Consider the following 11409-nt stretch of genomic DNA (forward strand, 5'->3'; position numbering starts at 1 on the left):
GATGTCTGGTTTTCCCAACATTAATTGAAGAGACAGTCTTTTCCCCAGTGGGTATTCTTGTTGCCTTTGTCAAAGATCATTTGGCTGTAAGTATATGAATTGATTTCTGGATTCTCAGTTCTGTTCCATTGTTCTGGGTGTCTGTTTTTATGTCAGTACCATGCTGTTTTGATTACAATAGCTTTGCAGTATAATTTGATGTCAGGTAGTGTTATACCTCTGGCTTTAATTTATGTTTTTGCTCAATATTGCTTTGACTATTTGTGGTTTCCATCTTGAGTTCTTGGGCAGAGTGTCTAGGTGCCTTGACACTCTTTGGCTGAGGTTCATGGCCCTGGGAAGGCTTGTTTGCTCTCTGGATAGTTTCCCATGACCCTGATAGGTGTACTGGCTTATACTGGATTTCCTCAGCTTCAATGGGTGATGCCAGGTGGAGTTTTTCTTTCCTTGTTCCAGCAGGCAAAGGCTCCTCCTGGATCCTTGCTTCCCTGAGTTGGGGGAATGGGGGATGAGATGGTGGTGCCTGGGAATATTCTTCTGTACACTGTATGGCTATCCTGGGTTTCCATTTTCTCCAAGGTCTCTCCTTGGGTTAAGGCAGCAATGTGCACTGTGCACGTAGCTCTCATCCCTGGGTACATGACCACAGGTGTCATGAATTCTCCCTGTGGGTTGGGCCACTGGGACGTGGCTCTGTACTCACCTCGTTTCATTTGCTCTGCTTGTGACTCTCTTTATGCCAATGTATGGTGGCAGCAGTGGTTCTTGTGCCTGGCTGGTCTGACTGGTGCAGTGTTGGCCATGTGGATGATGGCTGGTGGTGGCAGGGGCAGGGACTGCACTGCAGGGGTCAACAGGAGATGGGATTCTGTGGCCAGGCAGGCTAGTGTTTCAGAATCTGCAGGGAGTCCCATGCATGTCTGGTCTGGCTGGCATGGCAGCGGTGATGTGGATGGCTGTTGCCAACAGGAATGGTGGAAACCACACTTCAGGTGGCAATGGTGGATGGTCCCATCTGTGGCCAGGCTGGCTAGTTTGTCAGCATGGGGAGGGGTTCCATGCATGGCTGGGCTGGCTGGTTCAGTGGCATGGGTTGGGGCATCCCACACTTGGCCAGTCTGGCTGATGCTACAAAGTTGGTGTGAAGGGTACTGGCAGTGGCAGTGGTAGGAGTCCCACTGCTGCCTGCAGTCCCATGTATGGGGAGTCCGACGCACTGCTGGTCTGACTGGTGCAGCAGTGGCATTGTGTATGGCAGCCAGTGGTGGCAGCAACAGACACCATGCTGCAGGAAGCAGTGGCAGGGGGCAAGGCCGAAGCTAGCTTACTGCAGAAATGTGGGTGAGGGTCCTCAGGCCCAAAATGTCATTGGCAAGCGCTGTGATTATGGCCGTTAGCCTGTTTTGGTCTTCTCCTATGGGAGAAGCAGGTCCTTGGTTCCTGTAGTCTATCGTCTTCCCACAATTCCCCTCACACCATTTTTCAATATGGCTAATTTATAGCATATCCATTCTCAAAATCCCAACAAAAAATGTTTTTATGTAGTTACTCCTTTCAAATTCATATTTCTAAACTTTAAGTCTGAGTTACTTTTTATTTTTTTTATTTTACATGATCTACTGAAATAACCTATTAAATGTTTTATTTTTTTCTCCATTTCATTGTTTTTAGTAAAAGTTTGGCTTTTATCTCTGTATCCTGACAGACAGTGCATGGTACATATTAATGACCTTGCTATGGGTTAAGTATGTCCCCCAAAGCTTCATATATTGAAAACTTAATCTACACTGCAACAGTATTAAGAGGGTGGGAAATAGTATTATGGTAATTGAAAGGTGGTGGCATTTAAGAAGTGGTTAGATTGTGAGGACCTTATCCTAGTCAATGGATTGGTTCATTCATGAAGCAATAAGTTGAGAGTTTGATGCATGGTAATGGGCATGGTTCCGGTGGCTTTAAAAGGAGAGCGAGCACAGAGATTAGCTTTCTCTTGCTCAGCCCACTCACCATATGATACCCTGCACTGCTAAAGAAAGTCACCACCAAGAAAAGGCCCTCATCAGATGGGTGCCCTGAACTTTGAACTTTCCAGCCTCCGAAACTGTAAGAAATAAACTTGACATTTATAAGTTGCCCAGTTTCAAGTGTTCTGTTGTAAGCAACAGAAACAGACTAATACAGACCCCTAAATATGATAAACAAATGTATCTAACTCCTTCAATATAAATCTGTGTTATAATAAAGGAAAAAATATGTGACAACACTGGACAGCAACATAATTAAAAGAATATTTGAGCTAGACTAAGGCATTAAAAATAAGTAAATTATATATTGATTTTGTATCCTACAACTTTTCTGAATTGGTTTATTAGTTCTATTAGTTTTTGATGAAGTCTCTAGGTTTTCTGTGTAAAAGATTATGTCATCAGCACACAGGAATAATTTGACTTTCTCCTTTCCAATTTGAATGTCCACTGTTTCTTTCTATTCCCTAATTGTTCTGGCTAGGACTTCAAGTACAATGTTGAATGAAGAGAATGTGGGCATCCCTCTTTCCAAATCTTAGAGGAAACACTTTCAACTTTTTCATCAACTAGTATGTTAGCTGTTGGTTTATTATTTATGACATTTATTGTATTAATGTCCTTTCTGTACCTAACTTGTTAAGGTTTTCTTTTTTAATATTAGAAAGGGTGTTAGATTTTATCAAATGTTTTTTTTTTCTGCAAGTATTAAAATTATCGTAAGTTTTTTTTCCCCTTGATTCTGTTAGTGTGATGTATCACATTTATTGGTTTGCATATATTGAGCCATCCTTATATCCTTGGAATAAGTCCCGTTTGGTCATGGTACATCCTCTTTTTAACATGCTGTCCAACTTGTCTAACTAGTTAAGGATTTTTGCATCTGTGTTTATCAGGGATATTGGCCTGTAGTTATCTTTATTTATGTTTTGTCTTTCTCTCATTTTGGTATTGGTATCAGAGCATATGCTGGCCTCAAAAAATGAGTCTGGGAGAATTCTCTTCCCTTCAGTTTTTTTGGAATAATTTGAAGGTAATTGTTATTAGTTCTTTCAATATTTAGTAGAATTTAACAGTGAACCCATCAGGCATCTGTGTTTATCAGGGATATTGGCCTGTAGTTATCTTTATTTATGTTTTGTCTTTCTCTCGTTTTGGTATTGGTATCAGAGTATATGCTGGCCTTAAAAAATGAGTCTGGGAGAATTCTCTTCCCTTCAGTTTTTTGGAATAATTTGAAGGTAATTGTTATTAGTTCTTTCAATATTCAGTAGAATTTAACAGTGAACCCATCAGATCCCAGGATTTTCTTTGATGTAGCAGAGACTTCAGATTTTGTACATAACAAATATTAACTTTTTAGAATTAGTTCATGAAAGTAACTACACAAACAAACAGTAACTGCAACAAAAACATCAGGGCAGAGAGAAATAAACCCTCGGCACGGCTGAATAACCTAATTTCCAGAGTTGCCACAATTAATAATTTAAAATATCCAGTTAATAAAAAAATGAGAAATATAAAAGTAAAAAAAAAGTACACTGGGCAAAAATCAGTTCATTAAAATGGTCCCTGAATACGCACAGATTTTGGATAACTTCAGTGAACTACAGGACACTATTTCTAAAGCATTAAAAGAAAATATGAAAATGATATCTCACCAAGAAGATAATATTCATAAAGATACATAAATTATTAAAAAGAACCAATAGAAATTTTTACATTAATAAGCATAATAAACAATAAGATAAATTAATACAATGGATCAACAACAGATTTGGGCAGGCAGAAAAAGAATCAGCAAACTTGAAAACACCCCGAAAATAAACAAAAAAGAATAAAGAAAAATGAACAAAGCATCATAGACCTGTGACATCATTATTGTATGAACTGACACAGGTATAATCGGTATCCGTGTGACAAAGAAAGAGAAAATGGAAGAAAAATATTTGAAGAAATGATAATCAAAAGAATCTTCTCAGACCAGGTTAGTTAAGTCATAGTGACTTCAGAGATCTGGGATAAGTCAGTAATCACATCCACTGTGATTTCTGGCTTGTGTGATTTCTCGAACTGGAAAACGTTATCATAAAACCATTTTACTTAGAAGCAGCCATAATGGCTCTAGAAAGCCATGAAATAACCTAGAATACTTCTTATTACTTTTTACCTTAGATCTCCTCATGTAAGATGTAACCTAGTAACAAAACCAAATCTGTTATGTACAACTAACAGAAAACCCGATGATATAATTAGGTGGGTTGTCTTTTTCTCTCTCTCTTTTTACCCTTCTTTTTTTTTGATTATAAAACATTAGGCTCTGCTTTCCCTTTTCAGAATACATTTTTCAGGGTGACTTGTTCTATGTGTCTCCAAGTTGTAATCATCATATTGTCTCAATAAATTCTTGCTATAAGTATCTGGCCTCAGTTTCTTTTTTAAGTCAACAGAAATCTTCATCAAAAGTGTCCAAATTTGATAAAATAAATAAATAACAGTTTATACATCAAAGAAGTTCAATACAGTCCAAGTAGGATGAATTCCATCTGTGTTAAATTATGGTTCTGTAGTTCCTTTCTTTTTATGGCTAAGTGATATTCCATTGTATGCTTGTTAACACATTTATTTATAATTTTATTAATTAATGGGCATTAGGGTTGTTACCACTTTTTAACTTTGTGAATACTGCTGCTGTAAATATTCAAATACAAGATTTTTGTGTTCACACATGTTTTCAATGATCTTGTGTACCTAAGATTGGAATTGTTGGTTTATTCAGTAACTCAAATATGTTTACTCTCTTGAGGAGCAGTAAATGAGTTTCCAAAGAAGTTCCACAACTTTACACACTCACCAGAAACTTGTAAGTGTTCCAATCTCTATACTCCCCCATCAACACTGCTTATGATTTCAATAATGTTATTATATCTATCCTACTAGGATTGAAAAGGTATCTAAATTGAGTTTGGGATTCTATTTCTCTAATGATAAATGATGTTAAGCATATTTAAATTTGCTTATTACTCATCTGCATATCTTCTTCTATGTATCTTCTTTGACTGCTAAGCAGCTACTCAAATGCTTCAGCTGGCCCACAAGTACGAACTGAAGAAAAGGCCAGAAAAGAAGCAGAGTCAGTTAGCTTAGCTGAGAAGAATGTTGCCAGCAAGGGAAATGTCCCCACTAAGAAACCATCTGTCCTTTCAGTAGCGGTTAATACTATCACTAACTTGGTGGAGAACAAGAAGGTTCAGCTAGTAGAAATTGTACATGACGTGGGTCCTATCAAATTGACCGTTTTCCTGCCTGCACTGTGTTGTAAGATGGGGGTTGCCTGCTGCCTCATCCAGGGCTAGGCCAGACTGGGACAACTAGTCCAAAGGAATATCTGCACAACTGTTGTCTTCACACAGGTTAAATCACAAAACAGAAGAGTTTAAGTCAGAAGACAGAAAAGCTCTGGCTGAAATGGTAGAAGCTATCAAGACCAATAACAATGACTGATGTGAGATCTCCTGTTACTGGGTCATCAGTGTTCTAGGTCCAAATCTGTGGCCCACATTGTCAGGGTGGAAAAGGCAAAGAGTAAAGAAGTTGGTACTAAACTAGTTTAAATGTACACCACTGAGTTTTCTGTAGATAAGAAATAAAAATTCTCCTTCAAGAAAATTATTATTCAAATGTTTTGCACACTTAAAAATGGATTTTCTTCTTATCTTTGAGTCATCATCATTGGTTATATATTACGTACATACATTATCAGAAATAATTTTCAAATATTTTCCCCATGTTTTCACTTTCTTAATGACATCTTTTAAAGCACAAAATTTTTTTTTTCATTTTTGCCTGGTTTTTTAAAAAATCATATATAAGGTTTTGCCTAAACTAAAGATACAGCAATTTTGGTTTTTATTATACATACATGTGGGGTGCAATGTTGATTTTCAATAATTGTGTACAATGTGTGATGGTTAGATCAGTATAGTTAGCTTATTCATCATTGCAATTGACCAATTCCTCATTAGCCTCCCTTCTTCTCCTCCTCCCCTCTCCCTTTCCACCTCTAGTTTTCTAAAAGTTCAATGTATTACCACGATTGTTGTTTGTTTCTTTCTCTGTGTCTGTCTTTATTGTTCATTTGTTTATTTATGGATTCAGCTCCCAGTTATGAGTGAGAGCATGTGGTATTTCTCTTTCTGTACCTGGGTTGTTTACTTAGGGTAATTATCTCCAGGCTCATCCATGTTGTTATAAATGGTAAAATTTCATTCATTTTTATGGGCGAGTAGTATTCCATTGTGTAGATATACCACAATTTCCTTATCCAGTCATCCATCGACAGGCATTTATGCTGGTTCCGTTGCCTAGCTATTGTAAATGGAACTGCAATAAACATGAGAGTGCAGGTATCCCTTCAACCTAATGTTTTCCAATCCTCTGGATATATCCCCAGGAATGGGATTGCTGGGTCATATGGAAGTTCTATGTGTAGTTGTTTAAGGAACCTCCATACTGTTCTGCATAATGGCTGTACTAATTTACAGTCCCACCAACAGTGCTGGACAGTTCTTCTCTCTCCACATCCTCACCAGCACTGGCTATTCTCTATCTTTTTTATATTAGCCAGTCTGATTGGGGTAAAGTGATATCTCAAAGTGGTTTTGATTTTCATTTCCCTGATGATTAGTGGTGTTGAGCATTTTTTCATATACCTGCTAACCATTTGTATGTCTCCTTTGAAAAATGTCTATTCAGCTTCTTTGCCCATTTTTTAAATTGGATTATTTGGGGTTTTTTGCCCTTGTGAGAGGCATTTCTTGCAAATATTTTCTTCCATTCTTAGGATGTCTTTTCGCTCTATTGATTGTTTCCTTTGCTGTGCGGAAGTTTTTAGTTTGATATATTCTCATTTGTTTATTTTTTCTTTTAATGCCTGTGCTTCTGGGGTGTTATTCGTAAAGTCATTGCCCAGTTCTAAATCCTGGAGCATTTCCTCTATGTCTTCTTCTAAGAGTTTTAAATTTTCAGGCTTTATATTTAAGTCTCTAATCCATTTTGAGTTGATTTTGGCATATGATAAAAGTACACATTAAGTTTCATTCTTCTACAGATGTATATCCAGTTTTCCCAGCACCTTTATTGAAGAGGAAGTTTTTCCCCCAATGTATGTTCTTGTTGCCTTTGTAAAAGATCAGTTGCCGGTAAATACACAGGTTGATTTCTGAGTTCTCTATTCTGTTCCATTGGTCCAGGTGTCTGTTTTTTATGCCAGTACCATGTGGTTTTTGTTACTATAGATTTGTAATATAGTTTGAGGTCAGGAAGTGTAATGCCTCCAGCTTTACATTTTTTGCTCAGGATTTCTTTGGCTATCCGGGGTCTTTTGTTGTTGCATATGAATGTTAGGATTGTTTTTTCTATTTCTGTGAAGAATTTCATTGGTATTTTGATGGGAATCACAATGAATCTGTACATGGCTGTGGGTAATATGGACATTTTCACTAGTTTTATTCTTCCAATCCATGAAGAAGGAATGTTTTTCCTTCTCTTAGTGTCTTCTTTAATTTCTTTCAGAAGTGATTTGTAGTTCTCATTGTAGAGATCTTTCACCTCTTTGGTTAGATTTACTCCTAGGTATTTTATTTTTTTGGAGACTATCATAAATGGTCTTGCTTTCTTGATCTCTTTTTCTTGTAGTTTGTTGTTGGTGTATAAAAATGCTACTGATTTTTGTATGTTGAATTTATATCCTTTGACCTTACTGAATTCATATATCAGCTCTAAGAGTTTTTTGGTAGAGTCTCTTGAGTTTTTTATATTTATAATCATGTTATCTGTGAACAGGGACAATTTGATTTCCTCTTTACCTGTTTGGATGCCCTTTATTTCTTTCTCTTGTCTAATTGCTCTGGTAAGTACTTCCAATACCATAAAACTCAAACACAGATCCCAATCTACAAAAAGCCCTGGAATCATCTGAAAAAGAATTCTGAGCAAAAACCATAAGGAAACTCAGTGAGATATAAGAAGAGAAACATAGGCAACACAATGAAATGAGAGAAATATCCAATATGTGAAAGAGGAAATCTACAAAGAAACTAATGCCCTTAAAACAGATGTGGCAGAACTCTTGGAACTGAAAGACTCATTCAACAAAATAAAAACAACATTTGAGAGCTTTAACAACCTATTAGAGCAAGCAGAAGAAAGAATTTCTGACCTCAAAGACACTGTTTCTGAAATAACCCAAGCAGACAAAAAAAAAAAAAATTAAATGAAGAAAATCTCCAAGAACTACCAGACAGCCTCAAGCCTACAAACATCTGAATTATGTGTGTTCCAAAAGGGGAAGAAAAAGAAAAAGGCTTTGAGAACCTATTCAATGAGATAATAGCAGAAAACTTCCCTGGTATTGATAGAGAAATGGATTTTCAGATAAGAGAAGCACAGAAATCTCCAAACAAGTTCAATCCAAAAAGGTCCTCTCCAAAAACTTAATTTTATATTTTTGATGAGCTTTTTAAAAATAGTTTTAACTCTTATACTTAGGCTGATGATCTGTTTTGAGTTAATCTGTGTTAGGGTATCAAGAAGGGTTGTAACTTTCTATTCTGAATGTGGAAATGCAATTGTCACAATACCATTTACTGAAAAAATGATTGTCCTTATAGAGTTATCTTGTTACCCTTGTCAAAAACCAATTAATCTTAAATATAAGCTTCTATTTCAGGTAACCATAATTCTCTTCTATTGATCATGTGTATCTTATGCCACTGCCACACTGTGTTGAATGTTATAATTTTGCAGTAAGTTTTAAATCAGAAGGGTGAGTGATTAAACTTTGTCCTTCTTTAAGATTTTTTTGGCTATTCTGGGTCACTTGCCTTTCCACATGAATTATGGAATTAACTTCTCAATTTCAGAAAGAAAAAAGGCAGTTAGAATTTTGATAGAAACTATTTCAAATCTGTGATAAATTTAAATAATATTGCCATCTTATTTATTTCAGTATATTATTCTTGCACTTCTTTTGTTAATATTTTCTAATATTTATTCTTATTTATATTATATGGAATTATATCATTTTTGGATTTTTTATTACAAGTGTATAGAATACAATTGATTTCTTTTTTAATATTTATATTGTGTCCTGAAGTCTTGCTCAACTTGTTTATTAGTTCTAATAGATTTTCTATACAAAAAACTATGTCATATCTAAACAGAGATTGTTTTGCTTCTTTCAATCCAATATGGATTACTTTATTTTTCATGTTTAACTGTTCTGGCAAGAACCTCCAGCACAATGTTGAAGCATAATGGTGACGTGAGGTCATCTATATCTAGTTTCTAATATTAGGGTAAAGCTTATATTCTTCTACCACTAAGCATGATATTACCTAAGGGTTCCTAGCCTACAGAACTTTGAGAAATAAAATTCTGTTTTTTAAGAGCTCCCAGTTTATATCATGTTATAGCAGCCTGAAGAGACTAAGATATTTATACCTAAAGAAATAAGTATTTTGGAAGAAATACATCACTGATTGACTTTATCCTAAATCCTAATATTTAGATTATTTCATGGTACACATATACATAGTGTTTAGTTTTCTAATTGAGTAATATTTATAGCATACTATTTTTTCTGTAAATAAGTAAATAAATGTAGATGGTGTGTGGACATTAACAGGATTCTCCGTGAAGAAAATGTAAGGTTATTCTACACGAGTTTTATGATTTTGTTTGTTTCTTTATGGTAAAAATTGTATCATTGCTGTTATTCTATTAATGAAAAACATAATTTAGAAAAATTAAAAATAATGTAGATAAGCAAAAGAAGCCTTCTTAAAAACATTATAAGCCTAACCTCTCAGAGAAAAAAAAATCACCAGCATTTATTTTTCTGAATATTTTTGCTGATATTTTTATAACCCCTTGCAAACATGTAGAGAGATATTTACTATGTTAACCTTAGTAGAGCAATTACTCAGAGAATGAGGTGCGCCATGTATGTATGTGTTGTGTGCATGTGTTTATGGTTATGTGTTTGTATAAAAGTGGCCAAACACTAGCATAAATGTCACAGAAATGTTTTTTGGTGGTTTTTGAATACTATGTCAAAATAATCACTTCCACTTCTATATACTGTCCTCAAGTACTAACAAAGTAACATTAAAGAAAAATATATTGTCAATTCCTTAGAAATGCATATATGAAATAAAGTTGAATACTGCTATACAGAAATATATGAAATATTAATATTAAATTTTTAAAAGACCTCAGTCAGTAGAGTAATAAATAATGTTAAATGGATAAAAATAATCAGCACTTTAATGATACTAATCCTCCACAAACTATTCACCTTTTCTTTAGATATCTATTCATCTTGAAAATAATTAACCATTTCATTTTGTCAGTATCAGCAGTTTTTTTTTTTTTTTTCCTTGTTACTTTACATGTTTATTTTAAGGCATGCAACGTTCGAAATGTAGCTAAAATCAATCTTGGAAAAATAGAAAAAATTGAGACATTGCTGTATCAGATATGGAATCTTATTATAAAACTACATTTATTTAAGAGATTATAGTATCTGTGCAAAATTGTACAAATAGTTTAATTAAAAGAATTTGGGGATCCCAAAATGGAAACCCACACATACAGCCATAAGACATATTATAAAGTAATCTACAAAGCAGCAGGGATAAAGATGTTTTTGTCAAAATGATAGCTAAGTCAATTTGGTATTGATAACTGGGGGGGGGAAATGTGTCCCTTATATCCCAGGATACATAAACGTAAGTCTCAATAGGACTGTAGATGTAAATGTGAAGGATAGAACAATAAAGCTCCTAGAAGGTAATATAAAAACATGCCTTCATGACCTTGGGTATGAAAAGACTTATTAGACAGGATATAAAAAGCATAAACTAGAAAAGATTAATAAACTGCATTACATTAAAATTAAGATACCATTAGGAAAATGAAAGCTAAGTCATAATGTGGGAGATTATATTTGTAAAACGTAAAACTGACAGAAAGCTTATTACCAGAGTATAAATGACATCTACGAATCAATACGATAAAGATGAAAAACAGAAGTAGAAAAACAAGCAAGAAATGTGAACAGGCTCTTCACAACCTATATACCAAAATGGCTGAACAGAGGGTACTCAGTTTCACTATTAATCAACATAATGCAAATTAAAATCACAATGTGATACTACTCCACATTCATCGAATGGCTAAAATTAAAAAGACCGATGGATTTGTTGACAAGGTAACTATAATTCTGTTCAGAGAGAAGTGGCAAGTGGAATAATCACTTTGCAAAAGAGTCTGGTATAATTTATTGACAAAGAATATACCCAGACACTCTATTGGTTTTCTA

At 34.9% G+C, this 11409-nt stretch overlaps 1 pseudogene; it reads left to right on the forward strand.

Annotated features, from left to right (window-relative positions):
- The first annotated feature begins 1199 nt into the window (after positions 1-1199).
- On the forward strand, positions 1200-5638 carry LOC103606618 (annotated as a pseudogene).
- The last annotated feature ends 5771 nt before the right edge of the window (positions 5639-11409 follow it).

The sequence above is a fragment of the Galeopterus variegatus genome, unplaced genomic scaffold (assembly GCF_000696425.1).
Source record: "Galeopterus variegatus unplaced genomic scaffold, G_variegatus-3.0.2 Scaffold6740, whole genome shotgun sequence".
NCBI classification, from domain to species: Eukaryota; Metazoa; Chordata; class Mammalia; order Dermoptera; family Cynocephalidae; genus Galeopterus; species Galeopterus variegatus.